This window comes from Delphinus delphis, chromosome 9, assembly GCF_949987515.2.
Source record: "Delphinus delphis chromosome 9, mDelDel1.2, whole genome shotgun sequence".
Taxonomy (NCBI): Eukaryota; Metazoa; Chordata; class Mammalia; order Artiodactyla; family Delphinidae; genus Delphinus; species Delphinus delphis.
In genome coordinates, this window is record NC_082691.1 from 22999288 (window position 1) to 23026945 (window position 27658).

The following is a 27658-nucleotide window of genomic DNA, read 5'->3' on the forward strand; positions in this document are numbered from 1 at the left end:
TTGTTTTTCATTTCATTTTCTTGTTGTAGACAACACATCCTTACTGCTGGCTTTCCTTCAGAAATTTCTCACATTTTCTCATTTTTCAGCTCATGTCAGTAATAATCTACTTTGTTCTAGTCCTGCAAGACTTCTTAGTCACGGAGAAGCACCATTTAGTACTTCCCAATTTTAAATTAAGAAAAATGGAAAATGACAAATTCGTTTACTTCTTCATTCAGTCAAAGAACATTTAGAAAGCAGCTGAGGACCTTAAAACAGCATGGTTTTGGCATCCCAGGCTGCCACATATTAGCTCTGTGGTGCAGACAGATCATTAAGCCTCGCTGAGCCTCGGTTTAGTCATCTTTAAAATGAGGATAATGCCTGAGCTGGGAATCACGGAGACACTGCAAAGATGGTGATTCCAGGGCTTCCCTGGTGGCACAGTGGTGGAGAGTCCACCTGCCGATGCAGGGGACACGGGTTCGTGCCCCGGTCCGGGAAGATCCCACATGCCGCGGAGCAGCTGGGCCCGTGAGCCATGGCCGCTGAGCCTGTGCGTCCGGAGCCTGTGCTCCGCAGCGGGAGAGGCCACAGCAGTGAGAGGCCCGCGTACCGCAAAAAAAAAAAAAAAAAAAAGATGGTGATTCCAGGAAGGGTCATGAGGCTGAAAGTGAGCTGACATTTGGGATGGTCCTTCACAGGCCAGGGAAGTTTAGAAAGTCAGAGATGTGGGAATGGCTCCCTAGATGACACCAGTAGGAAATGTCCCTTTATTTCCAACCTGTGGCTCACAGAACAGTGTGAGCAAAGGCATGCAGGTAAGAGAGCTGAGAGCATGTTTAGCAAATGGTATGGAGTGAAGACCGATTTTCTTGGGCATACAAGGTGATTAAGGAATAGAGTGAGAAAAGGCTGAAACATCAGGCAGAGGACAGATACTGGAGGCCTTGACATCCTGAAAATTCTGACTATTTTTTTGGAGAGTGTTAGAAAAGGCATGAGGGTGAGAATGGCCATAGGAATGGTGAGAAGGAATAAATTTGTGAAAAATATACCGACAAGATTAATCTTAACCTTTATTAGGGTAACTATTCATTATGGCTAAATTTCACTGCTGAGAGAGGGCTAAGAAAGTTTTCCAGCCAGGATAACTGGAAGGATAGTGCTATTATCAACAGCCATAGTAGAGAAAAGGAGGAGGATGGCCAAAATTCAAATGATTTGTCCTACAGTTAATTCAGAGGTCAGCTGAAAGGAGACTCCCGAATGATCAAGTTATATATAGTAGAATCCATGCAATATGTAATACCATGGACATTTTAAATGTCCTAACACTATTGAAAAGTTCCATCAGGTGACATACCCTTTTACATCATTATCACCATTTTAAAAATTTAAGTGACACAGTTAATTTTAAAATAGTAGTTTCTTCTCATTGCTAATCAATAATATATAAAACTATTATTCATAGCATCAAGACATTAAAAAATGTATGCAATCAAGCTAAAGAATCTTAAAAATAAAGCCTAGGGCTTCCCTGGTGGCGCAGTGGTTGAGAGTCTGCCTGCCGATGCAGGGGACACGGGTTCGTGCCCTGATCCGGGAAGATCCCACATGCCTCAGAGCAACTGGGCCCGTGAGCCATGGCCGCTGAGCCTGCGCGTCCGGAGCCTGTGCTCCGCAACAGGAGAGGCCACAGCAGTGAGGGGCCCGCGTACCGCACACACACACAAACACAAAAAGCGTAATAAATAAACTACAAGGCTGAGATTTTATTCTACTTCTGTCCAGATTTCTTATGTTAGATGTGGAAAGTAACCAACTCTCTCATTTCTCTATTTTACAAAGAGCTTTAAAAGTTTGACTTAACAACCAAACACACAGTTTATAATATTACTGAAATAAAATTAATATAAAACATGAGAAAATATGTAGTTTACAAAAACAAAGAGGATTCTCTACTATAGCCCCTTTACTCTAGCATTTCTAGATAATTAACTCCTTTGAAAAAGTAAATTCATAATTGATAGGTAACCGTAACTTTCAAGCTTTTCTCTATTTTTTCTCCTACTTTTCTGTTTATTGACCATTTCAGAAGAGAGAAATATGGAACAGGCTCTTGAATCAGAATGCCAATGGGATTGCTCTACTCCAGGTAATAGTGAGTACTATACAAAAAGAGATGTAGCCAGTTTTCTGAATGCCTTGAAAACCTCAGTAATAACAAACAGCCCATCAATATACCTACAACCAACCACAATGCATACCAAATGAATGGTTTAAGATTTTTCTCTCACAGAAACTTCTGATTTAAATGTTAACTTGTACATCGGCTATCTAATCAGATACTTACTTTTAAAGGAAAGGAGATTGCAAAAAAAAAAAAAAAATCAGCCCTTTAATTAGGTTGTACCTATAAGGGTAAATATTCTATAGATACTTCTGACACCAGCTTCCCTCTCCCTTTAACCTACTCAAGAACATCACTTCTGCAATTCCTTCTATTTCTCCTACATCACCAGTTTCCCCCATTTACTGGATCATTTCAACCATATATACAGATTTTAGAATACCTGCAGTCATTAAAAAAAGAATCCTACTTTCACCCCACATCTCTATCTAGCAATCACCCAACCTCTGCTTCCCTTAGAATAAAACCCTTTAAGAGTACTCCATACTCAATCTTTCTCTTCAGATCATTTCTGAAACCCATTCCAATCAGGCTTTGGTCCATACCACTACAATAAAATTCCTCTTGTCCTGGTTACCAAAATACCTACATTATAAACCAATGGTCCCTTCCCAGTCTTCATCTTACCTGGACTTTAAGCAACATTTGAGATCAATAAATCTCTTCCTGAAACACCTTTTTCAGTTAACTTTACAAACTCACACACTCCTGATTCTCCTCCTACTTCGCTCACTACTGCTTTTCAATCTCTGTTTCTAGTTCTTTCTTATCTCCCCAAACTCTAAATGTTTAAGATTCCCAAAGATTGAGTCTCACACTGCCTTCATTTCTTTATCTACACACTCATTTCCTATATTAAATGTCCTTTAGAATCTAACAACTTTCAAATGTATATCCTAGCTCCAGTTTTTCCTCTTAAGTCCAGATTCATATATCCAGCTGCCAGGTGCACGTCTGAATATGGATGTCTTATAGGCATTTCAAGCTTTGCATGCCCCAAACTGAACGCTTGATTCTCCATTCACACTTACAATCCACACATCCTATGGTTTTCCCCCTCACTAAATAGTAACTCTAATCTGTGAGTGGACTGAGCCAAAAATACTGGCGCCATCTTTGATTTTGTTTCCTTTCTCACAGATCTCATATCCAATATATTACCAATTCTGTCATTATACCTTTGAAATATATCCTGAATATGACCACTTCTCCTTTATTCCACAACCACCCTCCTGAGCCAAGTTACCAAACAGCTGTCTTCTCACAGTCTCCCTGCTTTCATCCTTGTCTCCACCAGAAGCAAGGGTGATCCTTGTAAAATGTATCATGTCACTCCTCTGCTCAAAACCCCCATAAGTCTTCCCACCTCACTCTGAGTGAGAGCCCAAGTCCTTGCCCCCTTTCCCCTTTGCTCTTCTTGTCTCAGGCACACTGTTTTGCGTGTTATTCCTGGAACATTCAGCATATGCTCCGTCCTCAGGCCTTTCTACCTATTGTCTTCCTTGACTGAATCTAGCTTCCTCCAGATATCTGTCTAGTCGGTCCCTAACTTTATTCAGGACTCTGCTCAGATATCTCCTTATCAGAGAGTTCTTCCCTTACCATGCACCTTGACCATAGTAAGTGACCGTCTAACACACACACACACACACACACACACACACGCAGAGTCCCTGCTCCCTGGGTCTGCTTCATTCTCTTAATAGCACATATCCCTACCTAACGTTTTATTGTTTTTGCTTGTTTATTTACCCATTTATTTATTTATATGGTGTTTCATTTGTCTCATATCCCTAAAATGCAAGCCCATGAGATCTGGGGTGTATTCTGTTCTGTTCACACATATATTCCTAGTGCCTAGAACATTAACTAAATGGTCAAATGAATGAATAAATACTTACTATCACATGTTCTCATGTTTTACTTGAACTTGTTTGTTACACACACATGCATGCAGGCACACAGACCCAAACGCACAGTAATGGTAAGCCATTGTTAGCGCTAAAGTTCATGTTAAGTACTTAGGCATACGGAAAATCAGACTTTTGAGGGTAGATTTATATTTTAAGTCATGTCCAATATCACTTGCATGTAAATAAGAATTTTCTAGGCTTCCCTGGTGGTGCAGTGATTGGGAATCCACCTGCCAATGCGGGGGGACACAGGTTCGAGCCCTGGTCTGGGAGGATCCCGCATGTCGCGGAGCAACTAAGCCTGTGTGCCACAACTACTGAGCCTGCGCTCTAGAGTCCACGAGCCACAACTGCTGAGCCCACGTGCCACAACTACTGAAGCCTGTGCGTCTGGAGCCTGTGCTCTTCAACAAGAGAAGCCACCGCAATGAGAAGCCCACGCACCTCAGTGAAGAGTAGCCCCCACTCACCGCAACTAGAGAAAGCCTGCATGCAGCAGCGAAGACCCAACACAGCCAAAAATAAGTAAATTAATTAAATTATAAAAACAAACAAGAATTTTCTGGGCAAAAAGGAAAGGAAAAAAATTTTAAACATTAAATCATTCCAACAGCAATATTAAGAAGTTTATAATTTTAATTTGTTTTAAAGTAATTCATAATTTGTGAACTAGCAGAACTACACAATCATTAAGTGTACAGTTTGACGAATTTTCACAAGGCAAACGCCCAAATGAAGACAGAATTTTCTCAGAATCCCAGAAGTCTCCTCTTGACCCTTCCCAGTCACTACATCTTGCTCGAAGTAAACACTACTCTGATTTCTACCACCATTGATTAATCTTATCCTTTTTTATCTTAAACTTTATCTAAATGAAGTTATACAGTATATATTCTTTTTGTCTGGCTTTTTTTTTTTTTTTTTTTTACTCAACAGCTTATTTTTGAGATTCTTCTATGTATCTGTGGGTAGTAATACTTTAACTGCTCTCATTGCTACACAGTGATCTATTGCATGGCTATTTCACAATTAGTTTTTCATTCTTTTGTGAATGGATATTTGGTTTATTTCCAGTTTGAGACTGTTAAGAATAGAGCTGCTATACTCATTCTTGTTCTTTGAACACACCTGTGTCTTTTCCAATAGTAATAAAGAAAGGAATAGCTGGGTCAGGGTGCAGACGTATGTTCGGCTTTAAGAGATATCACCAAACAATTTCTCAAAGCATTTGTACAATTTGCTTTGTAATTAATTTGCACCTAATTCCCTGAGATTTGGACTTTGCTACCTCTAAGTCAGTAGATCTTGTGAATATTCTTGAAACATTAATAACTTTTTTTGGCTTTGAAATTTAAAATCATCTATATAGACCAGGTTCCTAAAGTGTAGCCAGGAAACATTGATTCTGAAGATAATAAATGGTATGTAGAGGGGAAAAGAAAAGAAAGAAAAGAACTTTCATATCCAAGTAAAGTAGGGAAACAGGATTAACCATATGAAACAGAAGTCTTTTAAGGCAAGTGTTCTCAGATTTGCCAATATCTCATGTGCACTGACTGTTACAGGAGTGAACTACAGTGTGCTGCACTGGGATAGGGACTTTATATGTGATAGAAAACCTTTTTCCCCAGAGTGTCTTGTAGGGCTATGGTTCCACAGAATAGACTGTGAGAACTATTGGGCAAGAGTACTTGCTCAGTGATTACCAGAAACACCCTTAAAGACTGCTCTGACTCAAGCACTAGCAACATACCAAATGCAATGAAATGTTTGTTCCAGATTATTTATATATCTTGTACTTTTTTGTTTTCATTTAATACACCTTTTTTTTTTTTTTTTTTTTTTTTTTTTTTGGTGGTACGCGGGCCTCTCACTGTTGTGGCCTCTCCCGTTGCGGAGCACAGACTCCGGACGCGCAGGCTCAGCGGCCATGGCTAACGGGCCCAGCCGCTCCACGGCATGTGGGATCTTCCTGGACCGGGGAACGAACCCGTGTCCCATGCATTGGCAGGCGGACTCTCAACCACTGCTCCACCAGGGAAGCCCCTCCATTTAATACACCTTTGAGTTCCCTTTTCCATTGTTCTGTACCCTAAATCCATTCACAAATTCAATGCCTGGGATAGTTGTTAGATCCTGACATTACAAGTCTAGTTGCAGCAATTCAATATTGAACGTTTTTTAATGAAGGATTATGGGGCTGAAGGAAAATTAGGTTACATAAGATAGCACATATTTTAGCTTGGCAAATAAAATGGCTCAGATTTTTATCATGTGTCTATTTATAGGCTAATCTTACAATCACTGTTATCTTCTTGTCTTGAAGTAAAATGTGCTCAGTCATGTTGATTAGTTGAAACAAACTTGTTATCCTTCGGTATACTGGAATTAATATCACCCTCACTTCCATGTGTAAACAGATAAAGAAGCCTCCTAAGTTTCCTGCAGAAGTAGTATCACAATTGAGAGAGAAAATAATCTAATCAAATGTGATCTCCTGGATCTAATTCTTATCATTAATATAAGAATGACTGAGGGAATGGTGCTTTCTGGCTCCTGTTCTCAGTTAACTTGAATTCAGTACACTATACTTTGGAATGAATATTGGATTTCAATAAAGAACATTTGGGGAATTTGAAACTCAGAAAGCAAGGAAGGCATCCAAATTTATGATGGCTCAAAGATGCTTGAAATAGCAATTTATGCCAGATCAAATACCATTTAAATGGGTTGTAGACTGCTGGGAAAAAGTGTTTATAGAACATCTTATACTTGCAAAGTGCTTTCAGTCATTTTTAATAGTCATGTTGGGTGGATAGTTATAATTGCATCTGACAAGGGCAGTTCAATATGACAACCGACATTCAAGAGATTTTATGGAAAATAAAATGATTCTAAGGTGTTTTATTTGATCATGGAAATAATAACAGGAATAAGGAACAGGAAGAAAATAAAGAATAAAAAGAAAAAATGGAGGAAGAAATACATGTGGAAAAGCAAGGACTATAATTTTTGATAGTGAATTTTCTAATGAGCTTTGTCTAACGAATTAGTTTTTCTCCTCAAATATCTGGTAGCAAAAACAAGGCTTGGAAGTTTTTGGAATAGTAGAATATATTTTTTTCCATACAATTTTTATTTTGTAGACCTGGAATGTTTCCAGAGAATTCTAATACTCAGTTTCTTATCTGGCAAAGTCCTGGCATATGATTAATGCCTCGTATATATTAGTTATTATTACTATTAGTCCACCATTCTTCAAAATTTTTGGAAGTACATATAGATTGCAAATTACAAAGGCAGAAGTGTTGTAACAAATGGTTTCCAACACAACAAATTAAAAGAAAATGAGATATATGCTCCTAACATGAAACAAAAGGTAATAACAAATGATCAATGGGGAGAATGCTGCTTGTGGGTCATTAGTGGTTCAGCAAAGATTTTTGGTGGCTTTCGTGTTGTCTCTTACTAAGCTCTTCAGAGCTTGTGACTCGTCTGATGCTGTATAATTGATTATGAAGGGAATCAAGGTAAGTGTTATCCTTTAAATTATGCTAACTCTAAAGAATATTCACAGAAATCAAAGACAGGAAGTGGTTTAACAGTTTCATTAGATAAGTCTAACTTTAATCCTTCGTAAAGTAGATAAAGCATATTAGATGGATGCAAAAGTCCACAGGTGTGCTACGGAATTTTATAGTGGTAGCCCCAAATGAACCATGCCTCTCAGTATTCATATCCTTGTCTAGAACTCTTCCACAGTGTCTTTGGTTTGGCCATACGACTTACATTGGCCAAGAAGACATTGGCAAGCATGCTGCAAGCAGAGAGGCTTGACAAGTGCTCGCACACTGGGACATGTCTTCTTGGAGTGCTCTCTCTTAGAACTTAGCCATTATGCCAAAGGAAGTTAAAGTACCCTGCTAGACTCTAAGAAGACATTCCCTAATCTGCAGAGAGAAACCACAAGGAAGAGATGTGAGGCTCCCCAGCCAATAATCTCCCCTGCTGGATGTGATCACACGAGTGCCTCCAGCCAAATAATACTAAGCAGAAGAACTGTCCAACTGAGCCCAGCTAACCCACAGACTCATGGGAAATTAAAAAAAAAATCAATGCTGTTTTAAGCCACTGGGTTTCACAGTGATTATATTCACAGCAATAGGCAGCTGAAACAATAGATATTTCAGGGAAATCATAGCATTAACTTATCTCTATATATAATTTAAAATTAATTTTTTTTCTGGAAGTAATATATTCACATAACTTAACAGTCAAATTGGCCTACAAGGTTATAAAGGTGACAGCAGTTCCCTCACCTACCCCCTAATTCCTCTCTCTGGAGGCAACCATTAACCACTCTGATTTTGTTCTTGCTATTTACTTTGCTATTTATTTCCATTTCTCATATTACTCTTGATTTATCCATTTTAGATACTATTTATTGACATCATATTATGACAGAAGAGTCTTCATCTCTCTTACATGATTCCTTGGTATTGTTTCAAATTTCTTATTAAATTAATATTCTGTGTTTTATATTATGAGCATGTAACTAGTGTTCACTGCTGAGGAAAACAGTTTAATTATATGATATTTCCATTCTTACTCAAATTTTGTTTTCCTTTTCTGTTTATGTTATTTACTAATTTCTTATTCTTCCCAAATTCTTTAACAATAACTTCTGATTATTTCCCACACTCAAACTCATCAGATAATTCAGCAGTTCCTTTCTTCACATAGAAACTGTGTTTATAGAGGCCCCCTCACCCCATTCTCTCTTCTCTGATCTGAGTATTTGTTCTCTTGATCTGCTACACAGCTGAAACCTCCCTTTACCATTATCAGGGCATTTTTCTAGACGCATTCCTTCATTAAAACTCCCATTCCCTGGAACTCCTGGTTCTACTTTTTTTGGTTTAAACTTTTGTTTTGGAGGATCAATCTTCCTGTAGTTTCTTAAGAAATGGTTTATGTATTTTCCCACTTGTACTGTCATCTTAGTAATGTTTAGGGAGTAAGCAGAGATTGTTCACTATGTCAAATTAACTGCAAGCCTTTTATTTTCTAAACAGGTGAAATTGCCAGTGGTAAGGATGGAGCTGTAATTGATTAAGAGCTACATAATGTAATAATTGATTTGTTTAATATATAGTCAAATCTTGACACTGGGTAAGTACTAGATACATCATCAAGCAACCGACAATCAGTACAGTTTTGTGAAGTAGAAAACATTCTGGTCCAATTTGAATTCCTTCTAAAATAGAATTATAGTCCTCATAAGCAAAAATGATAAATGTGATCTATAATGAAATGTTATAAGACATGTTGATTATAGGGAGGCATTCAATTCCAAATATAACGTTAGGCATTGGTAAGGTGATGAGGTTAAATAACTGTTTTATATGCAGAGAAGAGTTATCTATCCAAATAATCAACTTTAGTAAATGCATTAAGCCATACCTTCAAAAATTTTCAAAATCATGCTTAAATCACACTTTCTCTATAATGTCATTTCCCTGACCCATCAGCCAGAAATGACCTAACCATCTTCCTATAAATATTTGCTATCTACACCTGTAGTCTTTAGTGTTTTTAACTTCATCAAATGAAAAATGCTGTCCTACTGGGCCTCTCTTCCCCCAGCTGAAGTAACAACACAGCTTTGCCAAAACTTTTGGCCCAATAAGGATATTAAACAAACAAATTAAAAAACACACATAACAATAATCAACTATCACTATTATTTCATTTTAGAAGAGCTAATAACTGGAACAATTTGAGGACTAAAAGAAATAACTAAATAGTCAATTATAGCCCAAAGTATAAAATAAATATCAATGAGTCCATACTGATATAAATGTTTGAATAAATAAATAGGAGAGAAAAGTCTCCTGAACAGAAGAATTCATGTAATTTATATAGATTCTCCTCCTTCAAGGAGGTGCTGCATAACTCTCCACCCTGTGAGTGTGGGCTGCACATCGTGACTTTCTTCCACAGACTATAGTATGGAAAGGGTGTGGGGTGGAGGGAATTACCTTACAGCAGAGAAGCCCCCAAAACACCACTCAGTCTGGTGATCAAGCATAATATCAACAGTGATAGGTCACAACTCACCCTTGAGCTGACGTGTTGAAAATGGCACTTTATCTCTATGGTCTCCTCCCAAACCCACAACCACAGTCTACCATGAGAAAAACATCAGATGCATTTAAATTGAGAGACATTCTACGAAATAGCTGACCAGTACTTCTCAAAACTATCAAAGTCAACAAAAATAAGGAAAGTCTAAGAAAGTATTATAGCTCAAGGAGACGTGATGACTAAATGTAAAGTGATATACAGGATAGAGTTCTGGAAGAGAAAAAAGGGCATGAGGTAAAAACTAAGCAATCTGAATAAAGTATGGACTTTAGTTAATAACAATGTATCAAGATATGTTCTTAGTTATAACAAATGTGCTACACTAATGTCAGATCAACACTGAAAATTGGATGTGGGTACACAGGAATTTTCTGTAATATTTTTGTAACTTTTCTGTAAATCCAAATCTATTCTTAAATAAGTTTACATAAAAGCTACCACCACAATAGAATAAAGACAATTCTTTAAATTCAATGGGGGAAAATACAAACAAACAACAATAACAATAAAAACTCTATAATGCATTTTTTTGGGGAACTTCTTTAAGAGTCTAGAACTGGCTTTTGGGACACATTGTCTCTACTGTTCTGTGATCTTTATTTGGGATACTGCTGTGACATGCACAATCTTCTTTTTCCCTTGAGGAGATTACTATTAAATGTGGTTTTTATATTGACTCTGTCTTTTTTTATTATTTAACACTGTGCCTTCCACATAATAGATTCTAAATAAATAAGATATTGTTCATGTAATTGTACTGTTTCACTCCATTAAATTGGACAAATAAAAGAAATATGCAGATAAAACTTAAATTGGTGCTACTACCACTGATGTGAAAATCAATTAAAATTCAAAATAACTGATGTGATAAAAAGCATTCTAAAACATGAGACAGCTGGAAATATGCAGTCATTTTCTAATCAAAATATAAAAACAACAACAAATAAGGTATGTGGCCTTAGTTGAATATAAGATTAATATGAAGCAGCAATATATTATTATTATTATGGATTAGAAATAGGCAATATCACAAAGATTGAATTACATTTTGATAAGGGAGAAAAACTGTCAATTTTATGAGTGTTTTAATTTTCTTCATTATATTTTACAAATTACACTGATCATGCAATATTTCCTTAATTGGGAGAAGAATTAGATTTAATTAAAAAAAGAAAATAGATCTTATCTCAAAAAATTTTAAAACCAAAATTTTTTTAGGAGAGTCTTATTCTTATTTTGGGGTTCATTAGTATGATGGAAACAGTTATCGTTGTACATAAAGGACCAAAGAAAAGGACATTCAATTTTATTCTATTTGTATATTATATTGGTTTTCATTTTAAGTAGGAAAAATTTGGCAGATGGTAGGTAAATTTCCTAGAATAGTCATAATACACTGTTAATCTAATCTTTATTCTAATCTAATCTAATCTAATCTTTATTTCTGGTTGTATTTAAGACAAGAATGAAAAACTGAAAATCCACAAATGCCAAGAAAAAGGAACCTGAGAACATAAGAAAGACCTTACAGAAGAAAAAGGTTTTTTTTAAAAAAATCGATTTGTTTTGAAAGAGAGAACTATGAGGATGAAAATATTTCACGTAATAAAAACTATACACACACACACACACACACACACACACACATATATAATACATACAGCAAATGGAAATCAATATAAATGCCTTAATATATTGAACATATTAGTTCACTGGATGGGGAACGTGGATGTGGGAAGAGAAAAAAATAAATTTTAAAATAGAAAAATAAAAACGAGAGTAAATGAAAAAGAGACAAAGAGGGGGGATTGAGAAGGGAGAAGAAAAGGTGGAGGATTTATACACAGTGAAGTAGGGAGGGGAAGACATAAAGGCAAAAGGAGAGAGAGGACGCATAAGGACTCCTCTGGAGATTCTAAATTGTAGGCATTGTCACACTCTGTTTCAGGAACTGCAGTAGTGAGGGTGTTAACACCTTTTATTCCTCCATTTGAAATGTTAATTAGTTCATTAACCACTGTTCCTGGATCTCACTGGGGGGCAGGGCATTATCCTTCTGGGCTGACTAAATGCAAGAACAAAACAAGGATGTCCCCAAGCATCCAAAGAAACTTTTTGTTTCCTGATCCAATGGCCTCATCTCTTAGGTTGGATATTTACATATTTGTTTTTCTAGAGGCTTTTCCAAATAACTTTTTGTCTTCACTTCAAGTCCCACTGCCTGGAACATCCTCACCTGCAGCCTCATAGGCAGGCTTCTGCTCACACACATCAAGTCCCACCTCTATGGCTAACTCCTTTCTGAAACCTTCCCCAAGTCTAGTATCGATAACATTCAACCTTCTGCTAGATCTTAAGCTCCTTGAAGACTGCAACAATGCTGATCTTATTCACAGTTTTATTCCCCATAGTTGACACAATGACACAAAAATGGTGCTTAATACATATTGGATGTATGAATGAATGACCTGATGGACAGATGGATGGATGAATATTTTAAATGTCTACATGCCTGTTTCCAACTAAATTGTAAGGTAATTGAATGTAGGAACCAGCTACTTATCTACTAATCTCCAATACATCTAATATTGTACATCTGGCATATGATTAATCTTACAAATGAGTAAATGAACTAATGCAATTACCATAGACATACTCAACAAGATAATTTGTAAAATATAATTTAGGGTTAAACATCTGCAAATAATATATTTTTTGTAAGTGAATGTATTTGTGATTAGGTATGTGTATATTTTACAATGAGATTCTTCTCAAAAGCTTTGGAATAAGAAAAATTATCTTTCCTTTTGAACTTTAAAATTTAAAATCAACATATGATGAGATCAGAAACATGCATGCCCTCTTAAAAAAATCACTCACAGGCCAGAGAAGTATTATCATGAAGTTGTTAGAAGATGAAAATAGATTCAATGAAAATTAAGGGGGATAGTGATTACTGGCTCTTCCATTACAGTGCTTGAACAGGTTATTCAAAACCAAGTAATGATTTGCATGTTCAGTCACATGTTCCTCACAGAACAATCTACAAATGATATTTGACAATTATTTCCTATTGGTGAATATACTGTAATGCAATCCAGCCAGACTGTCAGGACCTAATAATAAGAAGTAGGACACTTCATCCCAGTTAGACACAGACAGGGTTCGGGAAATCAAATTTTAGCATAATCCAGATACAGTACTGGGAATGGCCCAGCACCTTTATGATCATCCTTAGCTGCCAAGTCTGGTTAGAAAAAAACTTAAGCTAGTTCAGCAAATGACCCTCAAAGTACTCTGAAGGAATCTTAAAGAGATTCGGATGCCTACAAATACTGCATTCAGGTCAGAAAGACAGAAGAGGCGGGATTTTATCTATTTCTTTCAAACATTTGATGAAGACAAACTTTAGGAATACTGTTCATTCTTGATTTGAAATTATTTTTAATCAAAATCATAAAAAAATTCAGTCTGGCTTGTCTATTGAGTAGATAAAATAACATCCCACTTCTTTCCCCATCCCATTAAAGGTAATGATAATATGAGTGCAGATGACGACAGTTCACCGTTAATTTCAATAGGATTGCTTATTTATTGCCAAAAAAAATTAGTTCTAAATTATCGTCTTTTTGAATTGTGACGGTGTGTGGCTAGTTACGCATAATTTCAACTTCTACTTTTCAATAAAATGCCCAAGAAAACACACAGAGAGATGGGGTTATACCAGTTGAAAATTAGTTAATAGTTAATACTTGGTGAAAGCCAGGAGACATTATCTACTCAGAGACCCTGAGGCAGAGCTGTAAGCCTGGGATTGAGTGTGGGAGGTGTACAAGAACATTGACCACAACCAGTACCTCTAAGATGCTTGGCCTTCTCCAACCAGAGAAAGCAAAAACAAACTCCTGCCTCTCTCCATCTATAAGGGAGTCTCTTCCTGGTGCTGTTAGGGCCTTTATACACACACACACACACACACACACACACACACACACACACACACACACACACACACACACACACACACACACACACACACACACACACGTACACATCCCATCACTGTCATTAGTATCCTTTCCTACCCTTTCAAGATTCATGCTTCCCAGTAATGTAATAGCACCAGTAGAGTAAAGATATGCATAGATAGTATATGGTTAGAACTTTGACTATAAGTCAGCAGTAGGAAGACTAGAGACAAAAGCAACTTTTTAAGAACAGTTCTCTTTAGACTATTAACTTTTCGCTTAACTATTTTTCAAGAGAAAAATTACAAACTAAATAATGCAGTGATGAATTTCCTTCCACATATTTACATGATTAGGTAGCAGAAGCAGAGCTTTCTTGCTCAGTTCAGCAAAGTAAATCAGATTTTAAAAAATGGCTTGACATTAGAAATGTAGTACATAATCATGCTTAATTAGTCTTCAGGCATAAGACATGAAAGGATTGATTCTAAGAGCAACCAAATGGAAAGTGAAGAACAGAGCATGCAGTGGAGAAACATTAGGTACAGATATACCTCTCCTCCTTAGGGAACAGAAAGCCTCCACTTGGGATCTGTTAAATGATTCTGCAATATAAAAGAAGGAGACTATTGCACCCTGGGTGTAAAGGAAAAGCAAAAGCATATTTTGGAAATGAAGTGTGGATGGGGGTGATATATGCTATTTCCAGGCCTGATTCTTAACAACTTCCTAGGCAATCGGTGGTGACTCTCTTTTCCCTGAGAGCCAAATGCAGACAACTCCAGATGAAGAGCCATATGCTGAAGATGGTGGAGATGCAGGATGGAAGGAGTCTGAGCCCTAAGGTAGCTTGAAAGAGAGCTACCTAACCAGAAACGCCAGCATTAGACTGTTGCTTGAGCAAGAAATAAATTTTTATTGTGTTAAGTTACTGAGATTTTAGGACATATTTATTATTAGCAGCTAGCATTACATTAACTACAGTGCTAATACAGACACCTTGGGGAAAATGAGGCCAATGATATAGTTTGATTTTGAAAAAGGAATAGGAGGAAAACCACCCACCTCATACAATACTTTAGAAAAATCTATGAGTCTGAACATGGCTGTGCCATTACTTCACTAGAGCTTGAATAAGTCACTTAAAAATCTAAGAGCCTCAGTTTCCTATGTCAAAGTGTTTGCAACAAATTGCCCCTAAGTTAGTTAGTTGCTGCTTACCTTTCCCCAGACTTAAAATTCTGTGGTTCTTTATTACATGTGAAAACTATAAGTAAATGTCAGATACTGCTCAAGTCAGTAATTTAAAAGTGTGAGTATAGAGAAAGAATAGGGGTTATAGGGGCTTCCCTGGTGGCGCAGTGGTTGAGAGTCCGCCTGCCGATGCAGGGGACACAGGTTCGTGCCCTGGTCCAGGAAGATCCCACATGCTGCGGAGCGGCTGGGCCCGTGAGCCATGGCCGCTGAGCCTGTGCGTCTGGAGCCTGTGCTCTGCAACAGGAGAGGCCACAACAGTGAGAGGCCCGTGTACCGCAAAAAAAAAAAAAGAAAAAAAGAATAGGGGTTATTTTTAAAAACCCACCTTGAGATGACTTGCTGAAAAACTTTGTACCAAAATACATATGAAACAGATCTCTGTCTTGTCAGAGTAAAGATAAGCTTCTCTTACCCTCTGAAACTTTATTATGAGAACTATAAGCATTTTTAGAAATAGATAAAAAACAAAAATTTCCCCCCAAATATAGCAATGAATTGAAAACACATCTCCTTTAAAATAACATCACTCAGGGAACAGCGTGATGAAAGACAAGGTTAGATTCAAGCTGAATACTTTAAGAAATAGCCAAAAGGTCCGAAAGTACTAACCTAATCCCCTCATGGGAAATTGTAAATGAAGACCTGTCACTTGATTCACTTATAATTAGAATCAGTGATATTCTGGACAGTATTGAAGAGAACAATCATATATTGGCAGGAAAGAATGACATGATAACCTAAAGGTCACTTGCATTTCTCGTCTATGGTAATTGAGTCTTTATGATGGAGAATCCAGGGGGAGCCAAATGGAGACAAGTGCACCTTCTGCATGGAGACCAAATGCTCTTACAGGATAAATGACATAAGTGCTTCTAAGAAGCAGAGGTCGCAAAGCACAGTTTTATGATAGGAAGTTTACATAACCAGTGTGTGATGGGAACAAAACACACAAAAATATAATCACAATAAAAAATATTTAAACATGAGAGTCCTAGCTCAGTTTAACAGCTTTGGAGTAAGTTCAGTTCTGGGAGACATTTGGTCTCCTTGAATGGAGGTTTTTCAGTTAGAGCAGAGGTCAACCTTAAGGACGGGGCGGGGATTGGGGTGTGGGTTACACTGATGGATATGGGCAGGAGACTGTTAGTCAGCACTCAGAAAGGAAAACATTATTTCCCCACATAAAATTCTGAAGGTCTGAAAAGCTCTTTGCACAGCATCAGCACAGTGCAGAGCAGCAGGGGACACACCGGCGATGAAGACGGAATGCGATGTAGGTGTAACGCAGTTGTAATTCAGGGGTAGTAATAGCTGTTGCCTGAGAAATACTGCTGCTGAGCTGTGTGATTGGAGCAGGGAGCTGGTACTTTATAAGTACTGCACAAGCTTGGGAGGTGAAGCAGGGTGGTGATAAAATATCTGGTCTTTGGATATCAGCCGGACCTTGGCTCAAATCTTGATTCTGCCACTAACAAGCTGTTTCAATGTTTGATGTTAATGGCTTAGCTGTTTAATGGCAAGTTCCTTCACCACTCAATTTCCTTACCTATGAAAGGGAGATAAGAATATGTACAGCACAGGGCTTTTGCGAGAGTTAAGTGAGACTGAAAATGTGTAGTGGGACACCCAGGCTTGGCCTCAGCTGTGCCTGCTACTAGGATTTAAATATTTACGTTTGGAAAAGTCTGATGAAATGGTGAAACTGGTTCTCCAGGAGGCTATTTGTGTGAAGAATAAAGGGGACTCCAGAAAAAGACCTTCTGAGAGAAGAGCTAACTTGAGCCAGTAATGGTCTCAGAGTCAGTGGGAGGAATTATTTTGCATAGCTTGCTGTCTGCCATTCAAATCTGTCATAGGCAAGCCCCATCACCTCCCCAGATTCATGTCTGTAATCAAGGGAGACAGAGGGTTCTGAATACAACCTGAAGGGCTCTTTCTCTAAAACCCTGTTAGACTTTGGGACACAGGCAACCTCACTTTGGTATTCATCTAAAAAGGTTATCCAAAATAAAAAAAGAGGGTGTTTCTCTTCCAATTAAGCACCTCCGCCAAAACACTTGAGTATCTGAAGGCTCCAGTGCAATGGTGACTGCCCACAAGAAGAGCTGCAGTGCACAGTGACCTAAGGTGGCACTTTTTCCCAGGGGTCACTGCCTGAGAATGCAGAATGAAGAAGAAGAGGCAGCGGTATAGGTACACAGTTGGTGGCGGGTGAAAGGAGCAGAGGTATTTACAACCAGTGGCAGGCAATGTGCAGTAGGTGCAGCTAGTGGCTTGGCTAGTGGCTTGTGCTGTGTAGCAGCTGGCAGAGAAACAGCAAAGGCACTGGCAGTGATGACAAGAGTTACTCAGGGGAAGCGGCAGCAACATTTGTGTTTACCACATCGCTGACCGGGCTGTTTTGTGAGCATGAGTGTGACATCACCTTAGTACCACCAGAAACACTTTGAGAGGAGGAATGACAGGGTGGGGTTACTTTACAGTCTTGCACGATCAGATGTGGGCAAGAGTCCATTTCATGTACTTTGACACCATTAACATTATCTGGATCCAGGGAATGGTGAGTCTGGGAAATCCGCATCAGAGATGAATACATCATAGGCATTCAATTCATGGTAATTTCTGTCCCCTTTACCCTATTCTTTCTTCCATTTTAAGGAGATGACCTAGATTCATATATTAGCTCCATCATCAAATTGTGTTTGAATGCAGCAAATCATACAACTTTGGTCAAGTTACTTAGTCTTTCTTGGCTTGTTACTCTATTAGTAAAATGGGAATAGTGTGATCTGCTTTATAGTCAAGAGGGGGCATATCCAACACTGGCACATAGTAAGTATTCATCTTTGAACAGTTGAAGAATTCTATTCAATTAGCATTTCAGAACTGACCTGGGGAGAAACTTGGTCGGCTGAGTAGTGATAACTAGAAAAATTAGAAAAGATTGTGGACTCACATCAGGAGTTCTGGCTAAGAGCCTTTGTTCCCCCCTCACATTCAATAATTTATTTGACCCTTTCAAACAACTGTGAATCTGGCACTACGATTAACATTTTATATATGAAGAACATGAGGCTTTAAGTTTTCACACAGATAAATTCTGGTTTAGGCAACAAGTCAGACTGAACTAATGCTGACAATCCCTTATGCTCTTCTCTTCTGTCCAGCATCCTTTTTTTTTTTGGCAAAATACATACAATAAAAAATTTATCATTTTTAAATATACAGTTCAGTGACATTAAGTCTACTCACATAGCTGTGCAACCATCACTACCAGCCAACTCCAGAACTCTTTTATCTTCCCAAACTGAAATTCTGTACCCATTAAACACTAACTTTCCATTCTCCTCTCCCCCAGCCCCTGGCAACTAACATTCTACTTTCTGTATATGGATCTGACTCTTCTAGATACCTCATTTAAATAGAATCATACATTATTTATCTTTTTGTGACTGACTTATTTCACTTAGCATAATATCTTCAAGCCTTATCCATATTGTAGCATATGTCAGAATTTCCCTACTTTTAAAGGCTGAATAATATTCCATTGTGTATACATAAGACACATTTTTGATTCATTATTCTATTGGCGGACGCTTGGGTTTCTCTTTTTGGCTGTTGTAAATAATGCTGTTAAAAACTTGGTGTTCAAATACCTATTCAAGTCCCTGTTTCCAATTGTTTTGGTATATATCCAGAAGTGGAATTGCTAGGCCATATGGTAATTCTATTTTTAATTTTTTTGTGGAACTGCTACACACTTTTCCATAGAAGCTGCACCAGCAGTGAACAGGGTTCCAATGTCTCCACAACCTCACAAACGTTTGTTATTAAGTTTAAAAAAAAAAAAAAACACCATCCTAATGGGTATTCTGGCTAAGAGCTTTTACCAGTGCCTAATAAGAGCAATGATGGGAAGCTAAAAAAGAATCACAGAGGACTTATACCTGCGTGTTATTTGTAAATTGCTTGTTATAGTTAAGTCAACTTAACCATCTAAATGCAATTCATTTAAAAATGTGATTCAGTTCTTCCGACCTAGCATCTGTCTGTAGATTTCCAGTTAACTCTGTTTCAGTTGTTTTTGAAAAAGCTTCTGATATGGATGTATTTTCTGGATTGCATTTGCAAGAAAATTTAGCACATTTCTAAAATCCACCTGAGTGGATTAAACCAGTAAAGCTCTAGCCATCTGATTACATTTTATTTGCTGGTGTGATATATATTTCTCCATATTTTGTCTAGATTTCAATTGTAGGCAGCAAATATTTGGCAGTAGCACAAAAGAATCTTCCCCAACCTCAAAATCATAAGAATATGATAAATTCAAAGCCATTTTCCCAACAAATATGATAACCCCTCTTTGGAAGTTAAAGGTCCAGAATTTATAATCCTGTTAGTCTATAAAAATATAAATTTACATATTAAAAATGGGTTTTAGTTATACTGCTTGCAGATGAACAAAGCAGTTTATCTGAAAAATTACAAGATGGGTGTCTTGTCTGGAAACAGAATGGAGCTTCTTCTGGTGATGTCACATTCCAGTGATCCAGAATTTACTGGCTGTGGGTGACTCTGAGCAAGGAATCTTTGTGGAACTTAAAAACAAAAAGTAAACTTTTTTGTTTAGGAATACAATCCTAATCTTCTAGACATGAAATAAAACATTGCTGAGAAGCATCTAGTATTAGGGGCCTCCCAGAATAGGTGCTTCTTTAATGTTAGTCCTCTTTTCTCCCCACCTCACACTCTGTCATCTTTGTAATATGACAACTCTCTAGAAGAACATGTTATCCCATTTATCATATTTCTTCCCTTTTCATTTTCTTTGGCACAGAAAAATTAAATGTCTACCTTCAAAGCATGAATTGGTGTGTATTTGTATGGGTTTTCCTCAAGGAATAAATTTAATTTAATTAATAACTTCAAAATCCCTTGGGTGACATGAAATAGGCATAGTTATTACAAGCCAGTGTGTGTGGGGGGGTGTGGAGATGATTCAGTAGGAGGTAGAGACAGATAACATATGTGCAAATGGAAGACAGAAACTGGGCATCACTCCAGGAGTGAAGGGTACTAAGCTGGTCTCAAACAACTTGTGTCACTCAGGTGTATTCATGTCTAGCCAAGGCAAGGCTGCAAGACTGTCCAGCTCCTATTAGAGCATCTTACTTCCTGCTTCAGGCAGTCGTGGAATAGCAACATCCGTGTGCTGGCTGTAAATAAACTGGAATTTTGAACAGCCACATTTACAAGCCAGAATCAACAGGGAGGAACTGCCATTACAAAGTACTTTCCAGCCATCAGTGTTCTCTTTTAAGTGGCAAATTTTCCTAGGGCATTCAAAATGTGATTTGATTTATATACAAACAGGTGATTTAAAAAATAGGATATGGGAAGTGAAAAGTACCTCTGAGTTCATCTAGTACAACATCCTCATTTTACAATTAAAGAAACTGATGCTGCCAAAGGACAAATAACTTGCCCAACATCAGGAAATTCAACAAGTTGGAATTCCCAATCCTCCTGACTACTGGGGCAGGGCTCATCCCACGAGGCCATGCCAGTGATTTCTCAAAGTGAAATTGCTATGTGCTTAACCCAAAAAGAATTGCTATTTTTTTCCCCCCAAACTCCTAACCTACTTCAGAGCTGTTCCTTGGTAATTCTACAGAGTCTGGCCAAGAGTACTTTGAAGTGGACACTCAAAAATTCACCAAGCAACTATTTTTCTAATCTTAGTATGATGACAATAATGATAATGATGATGATAATCAAACTTCACACTTGAATAGCATTCATTATGTGCCAGGAAATAATTCAAACATTTTACACCAGTTAACTCCTATGAGAGATGAACTATTATACCCATTTCACAGATGAAAAAATTGAGCATAAACAACTTGCCCAGAATGTACATAGTTGATAAGTGATGGATTTGGGATTTGAACACAGCCAATATGGCTCAAGAGTCTGTGCACTTAACTACTATGTTGTATTTCCTCTCAGAATAGTGCTACCCTATACCACCACTTCTCTATAATAAGGATAAGCAGATTTTCCTGGAGGCCACATGAAAATAATTTGTTGAATATAATATCTGATCTTTCTCTATGGTGGGAGATCTAGCAGGGAAGGAGGAAGAGCCAAAAGACACCAGGTGTGACCTAAATTGTACTGTAAGTGCTTCACAAATGATGCCATCTTGGAGTAGGCATATGTTAGATTTTCTGAAGTTTCATTACACTTAAAGAAATACAGCATTGTTCGATTACTTTAAGTGTAGGTTTTCAATATGGAAAGAGCATGCAATCTAAGTAAAACTGTGCAGTTACCTAAAGTCAGGTAAAACAAGCAGGCTATTATTTCATAAATGACATTTTAATTATCACCAGGAGGCCATTAAAAATGCATCATGGCGGTTTGCTTGGTTCCTTTTGGAAAGATAATATTGACAAACTGCTATGAAACTGCAGTTCAGAAAACACTGTAAAATGATCTGGGTAATAAAGCACACATTCACTTGTGTACCCTAAAGCAATGATGAACAATATAAAGAAAGAAGACAAGTTAAAATTATGTTATTCCTTTTCGGGGAGAGGCAGAAGAAGAAGTCACTTGCAGGAAGATAGTTGGGTCAGCAAATTTATTACCTATGTGCATTACTTGATGTGCTTAGCATAGTAATTTAAAGTTTCAGTCATCCAAGCCCAAGCCACTAAGTTGCTAAGTGCCCTTGAATGCCAGCGCTGCCTTCCTCTCCACTCCAGAAGATTTTCTTTTTTTTTTTTAACATCTTTATTGGAGAAAAATTGCTTTACAAAGGTGTGTTAGCTTCTGCTTTATAACAAAGTGAATCAGCTCTACATATACATACATTCCCATATCTCCTCCCTTCTGTGTCTCCCTCCCACCCTCCTTAACCCACCCCTATAGGTGGACACAAAGCACCAAGCTGATTTCCCTGTGCTATGCAGCTGCTTCCCACTAGCTATCTATTTTACATTTGGTAGTGTATATATGTCCATGCCACTCTCTCACTTCGTCCCAGCTTACCCTTCCCCCTCCCTGTGTCCTCAAGTCCATTCTCTACATCTGCATCTTTATTCCTGTCCTGCCCCGAGGTTCTTCAGAACCATTTTTTTTTTTTTTTTTTAGTTTCCATATGTACGTGTTAGCATACGGTATTTGTTTTACTCTTTCTGACTTACTTCACTCTGTATGACAGACTCTAGGTCCATCCACCTCACTACAGATAACTCAATTTCGTTTCTTCTTATGGCTGAGTAATAGTCCATTGTATATACGTGCCACATCTTCTTTATCCATTCATCTGTCGATGGACACTTAGGTTGCTTCCATGTCCTGGCTATTGTAAATAGAGCTGCAATGAACATTGTGGTACATGACTCTTTTTGAATTATGGTTTTCTCAGGGTATATGCCCAGTAGTGGGATTGCTGGGTCGTATGGTAGTTCTATTGTTAGTTTCTTAAGGAACCTCCATACTGTTCTCCATAGTGGTTGTATCAATTTACATTCCCACCAACAGTGCAAGAGGGTTCCCTTTTCTCCACACCCTCTCCAGCATTTATTGCTTGTAGATTTTTTGATCATGGCCAGTCTGACCAGTGTGAAGTGATACCTTATTGTAGTTTTGATTCGCATTTCTCTAATGATTAATGATGTTGAGCATCCTTTCATGTGTTTCTTGGCAACCTGTTTATCTTCTTTGGAGAAATGTCTATTGAGGTCTTCTGCCCATTTTTGGATTGGGTTGTTTGGTTTCTTAACAGTGAGCTGCATGAGCTGCTTGCAAATTCTGGAGATTAATCCTTTGTCAGTTGCTTCATTTGCAAATATCTTCTCCCATTCTGAGGGTTGTCTTTTCGTCTTGTTTATGGTTTCCCTTGAAGCACAGAAGCTTGTAAGTTTCATTAGGTCCCATTTGTTTTCTTTTCTTTTTACTTCCATTCTCTAGTAGGTGGGCCAAAAAGGATCTTGCTGTGATTTATGTCATAGAGCATTCTACCTATGTTTTCCTCTAAGACTTTTATAGTATCTGGCCTTACATTTAGGTCTTTAATCCATTTTGAGTTTATTTTTCTGTATGGTGTTAGGGAGTGCTCTAATTTCATTCTTTTACATGGAGCTATCCAGTTTTCCCAGCACCACTTACTGAAGAGGCTGTCTTTTCTCCATTGTATATTCTTGCCTCCATTATCAAAGATAGGGTGATCATATGTGCGTGTGGTTATCTCTGGGCTTTCTATCCTGTTCCATTGATCTATATTTCTGTTTTTGTGCCAGTACCATTCTGTCTTGATTACTGTAGCTTTGTAGTATAGTCTGAAGTCCGGGAGCCTGATTCCTCCAGCTCCGTTTTTTGTTCTCAAGATTGCTTTGGCTATTCGGGGTCTTTTGTGTTTCCATACAAATTGTGAAAATTTTTGTTCTAGTTCTGTGAAAAATGCCTTTGGTAGCTTGATAGGGATTGGACTGAATCTGTAGATTGCTTTGGGTAGTAGAGTCATTTTCACAATGTTGACTCTTCCAATCCAAGAACATGGTATATCTCGCCATCTGTTTGTATCATCTTTATTTTCTTGCATCAGTGTCTTATACTTTTCTGCATACAGGTCTTTTGTCTCCTTAGGTAGGTTTATTCCTAGGTATTTTATTCTTTTTGTTGCCATGGTAAATGGGAGTGTTTCCTTAATTTCTCTTTCAGATTTTTCATCATTAGTGTATAGGTATGCAAGAGATTTCTGTGCATTAATTTTGTATCCTGCTACTTTACCAAATTCATTGCTTAGCTCTAGTAGTTTCCTGGTAGCATCTTTAGGATTCTCTATGTATAGTATCATGTCATCTGCAAACAGTGATAGCTTTACTTCTTCTTTTCAGATTTGGATTCCTTTTAATTCTTTTTCTTCTCTGATTGCCATGGCTAAAGCTTCCAAAACTATGTTGAATAACAGTGGTGAGAGTGCACAACCTTATCTTCACTGTTCTTAGAGGAAATGGTTTCAGTTTTTCACCACTGAGAACAATGTTGGCTGTGGGTTTGTCATATATGGCCTTTATTATGTTTGGGTAAGTTCCCTCTATGCCTACGTTCTGGAGGGTTTTTATCATAAATTGGTGTTGAATTTTGTCAAAAGCTTTTTCTGCATCAATCGAGATGATCATATGGTTTTTCTCCTTCAGTTTGTTAATATGGTGTATCACGTTGATTGATTTGCATATATTGAAGAATCCTTGCATTCCTGGGATAAACCCTGCTTGACCATGGTGTATGATCCTTTTAATGTACTGTTGGATTCTGTTTGCTAGCATTTTGTTGAGGATTTTTGCATCTATGTACATAAGTGATCTTGGCCTGTAGTTTTCTTTCTTTGTGACATCTTTGTCTGGTTTTGGTATCAGGGTGATGGTGGCCTCATAGAATTAGTTTGGGAATGTTCCTCCCTCTGCTATATTTTGGATGACTTTGAGAAGGATAAGTGTTAGCTCTTCTCTAAATGTTTGATAGAATTTGCCTGTGAAGCCATCTGGTCCTGGGCTTTTGTTTGTTGGAAGATTTTTAATCACAGTTTCCATTTCAGTGCTTGTGATTGGTCTGTTCATATTTTCTATTTCTTCCTGATTCAGTCTCAGAGGTTGTGCTTTTCTAAGAATGTGTCCATTTCTTCCAGGTTGTCCATTTTATTGACATAGAGTTGCTTTTAGTAATCTCTCATGATCCTTCATATTTCTGCAGTGTCAGTTGTTAACTTCTTTTTCATTTCTAATTCTATTGATTTCAGTCTTCTCTGTTTTTTCCCTGATGAGTCTGGCTAATGGTTTATCAATTTGTTTATCTTCCCAAAGAACCATCTTTTAGTTTTATAGATGTTTGCTATTATTTCCTTCATTTCTTTTTCATTTATTTCTGATCTGATCTTTACGATTTCTTTCCTTCTGCTAACTGTGAGGATTTTTTGTTCTTCTTTCTCTAATTGCTTTAGATGTATGGTTAGGTTATTTGAGATGTTTCTTGTTTCTTGATGTAGGATTGTATTGCTATAACCTTCCCTCTTAGAACTGCTTTTGCTACATACTATAGGTTTTGGGCCGTCATGATTTCATTGTCATTTGTTTCTATGTATTTCTTGATTTCCTCTTTGATTTCTTCAGTGATCTCTTGGTTATTTAGTAGCACATTGTTTAGCCTTCATGTGTTTGTATTTTTTACAGATTTTTTCCTGTAATTGATATCTAGTCTCATAGCATTGTGGTCAGAAAAGATACTGGATACGATTTCAATTTTCTTAAATTTACCAAGACTTGATATGTGATCGAAGATATCATCTATCCTGGAGAATGTTCCATGAGCGCTTGAAAGTGTATTGTGTTGATTTGGGATGGAATGTCCTATAAATATCAATTTAGTCCATCTTGTTTAATGTATCATTTAAAGCTTGTGTTTCCTTATTTATTTTAATTTTGGATACTCTGTCCATTGGTAAAAGTGGGGTGTTAAAGTCCCCCACTATGATTGTGTTACTGTCGATTTCCCCTTTTATGGCTGTTAGCATTTGCCGTACGTATTGAGGTGCTCCTATGTTGGGTGCATACATATTTACAATTGTATCTTCTTCTTGGATTGATCCCTTGATCATTCTGTAGTGTCCTTCTTTGTCTCTTGTAATAGTCTTTATTTTAAAGTCTATTTTTTCTGATACGAGAATTGCTACTTCAACTTTCTTTTGATTTCCATTTGCATGGAATATCTTTTTCTATCCCCTCACTTCCAGTCTGTATGTGTCTTTAGGTCTGAAGTGGGTCTCTTGTAGACAGCATATATACAGGACTTGTTTTTGTATCCATTCAGCCAGTCTGTGTTTTTTGGTTGGAGCATTTAATCCACTTACATTTAAGGTAAGTATCAATATGTATGTTCCTATTACCATTTTCTTAACTGTTTTGGGTTTGTATTTGTAGGTCTTTTCCTTCTCTTGTGTTTCCTGCCTAGAGAAGTTCCTTTAGCATTTGTTGTAAAGCTGGTTTGGTGGTGCTGAATTCTCTTAGCTTTTGCTTGTCTGTAAAGGTTTTAATTTCTCTGACGAATCTGAACGAGATCCTTGCTGGGTAGAGTAATCTTGGTTGTAGGTTTTTCCCTTTCATCACTTTAAATATGTTCTTCCACTCCCTTCTGGCTTGCAGAGTTTCTGCTGAAAGGTCAGCTGTTAACCTTATGGGGATTCCCTTGTATGTTATTTGTTGCTTCTCCCTTCCTGCTCTTAATACTTTTTGCTTGTTTTTAATTTTTGATGGTTTGATTAATAGGAGTCTTGATGTGTTTCTCCTTGGATTTATCCTGTATGGGTCTCTATGAGCTTCCTGGAGTTGACTGACTATTTCCTTTTCCATATTAGGGAAGTTTTCAACTCTAATCTCTTCAAATATTTTTTCAGTCCCTTTCTTTTTCTCTTCTTCTTCTGGGACCCCTATATTTCAAATGTTGGTGTGCTTAATGCTGTCCCAGAGGTCTGTTAGACTGTCCTGAATTCTTTTCATTCTTTTTCTTTATTCTGCTCTGTGGTAGTTATTTCCACTATTTTATCCTCCAGGTCACTTATCTGTTCTTCTGCCTCAGTTATTCTGCTATTGATTCCTTCCAGAGAACTTTTAATTTCATTTATCGTGTTGCTCATCATTGTTCACTTGCTCTTTAGTTCTTTTAGGTCCCTGTTAAACGTTTCTTGTATTTTCTCCATTCTATTTCCAAGATTTTATATCATGTTTGCTATCATTACTCTGAATTCTTTTCCGGTAGACTGCCTATTTCCTTTTCATTTGTTTGGTCTGATGGGTTTTTACCTTGCTCCTTCATCTGTTGTGTGTTTCTCTGTCTTCTCATTTTGCTTAACTTACTGTGTTTGGGGTCTCCTTTTCACAGGCTGCAGGTTTGTAGTTCCTGTTGCTTTTGGTGTCTTCCCCCAGTGGCTAAGGTTGGTTCAGTGGGCTGTGTGAGCTTCATGGTGGAGGGGACTAATCCCTGTGTTCTGGTGGATGAGGCTGGATTTTGTCTTTCTGGTGTACCGGATTGTGTCTGGTGGTGTGTTTTGGGGTGTCTGTGACCTTAACATGATTTAGGCAGCCTCTCTGCTAGTGGGTGGGGTTGTGTTCCTGTCTTGCTAGTTGTCTGGCATA

The 27658-nt window shown here is 37.6% G+C and overlaps 1 protein-coding gene across 2 annotated transcripts in view; it reads right to left on the bottom strand.

The window, feature by feature from the left end:
* Positions 1-27658, bottom strand: part of MAGI2 (membrane associated guanylate kinase, WW and PDZ domain containing 2) — a 1338731-nt gene that overhangs the window by 536313 nt on the left and 774760 nt on the right. The window lies entirely within an intron of this gene.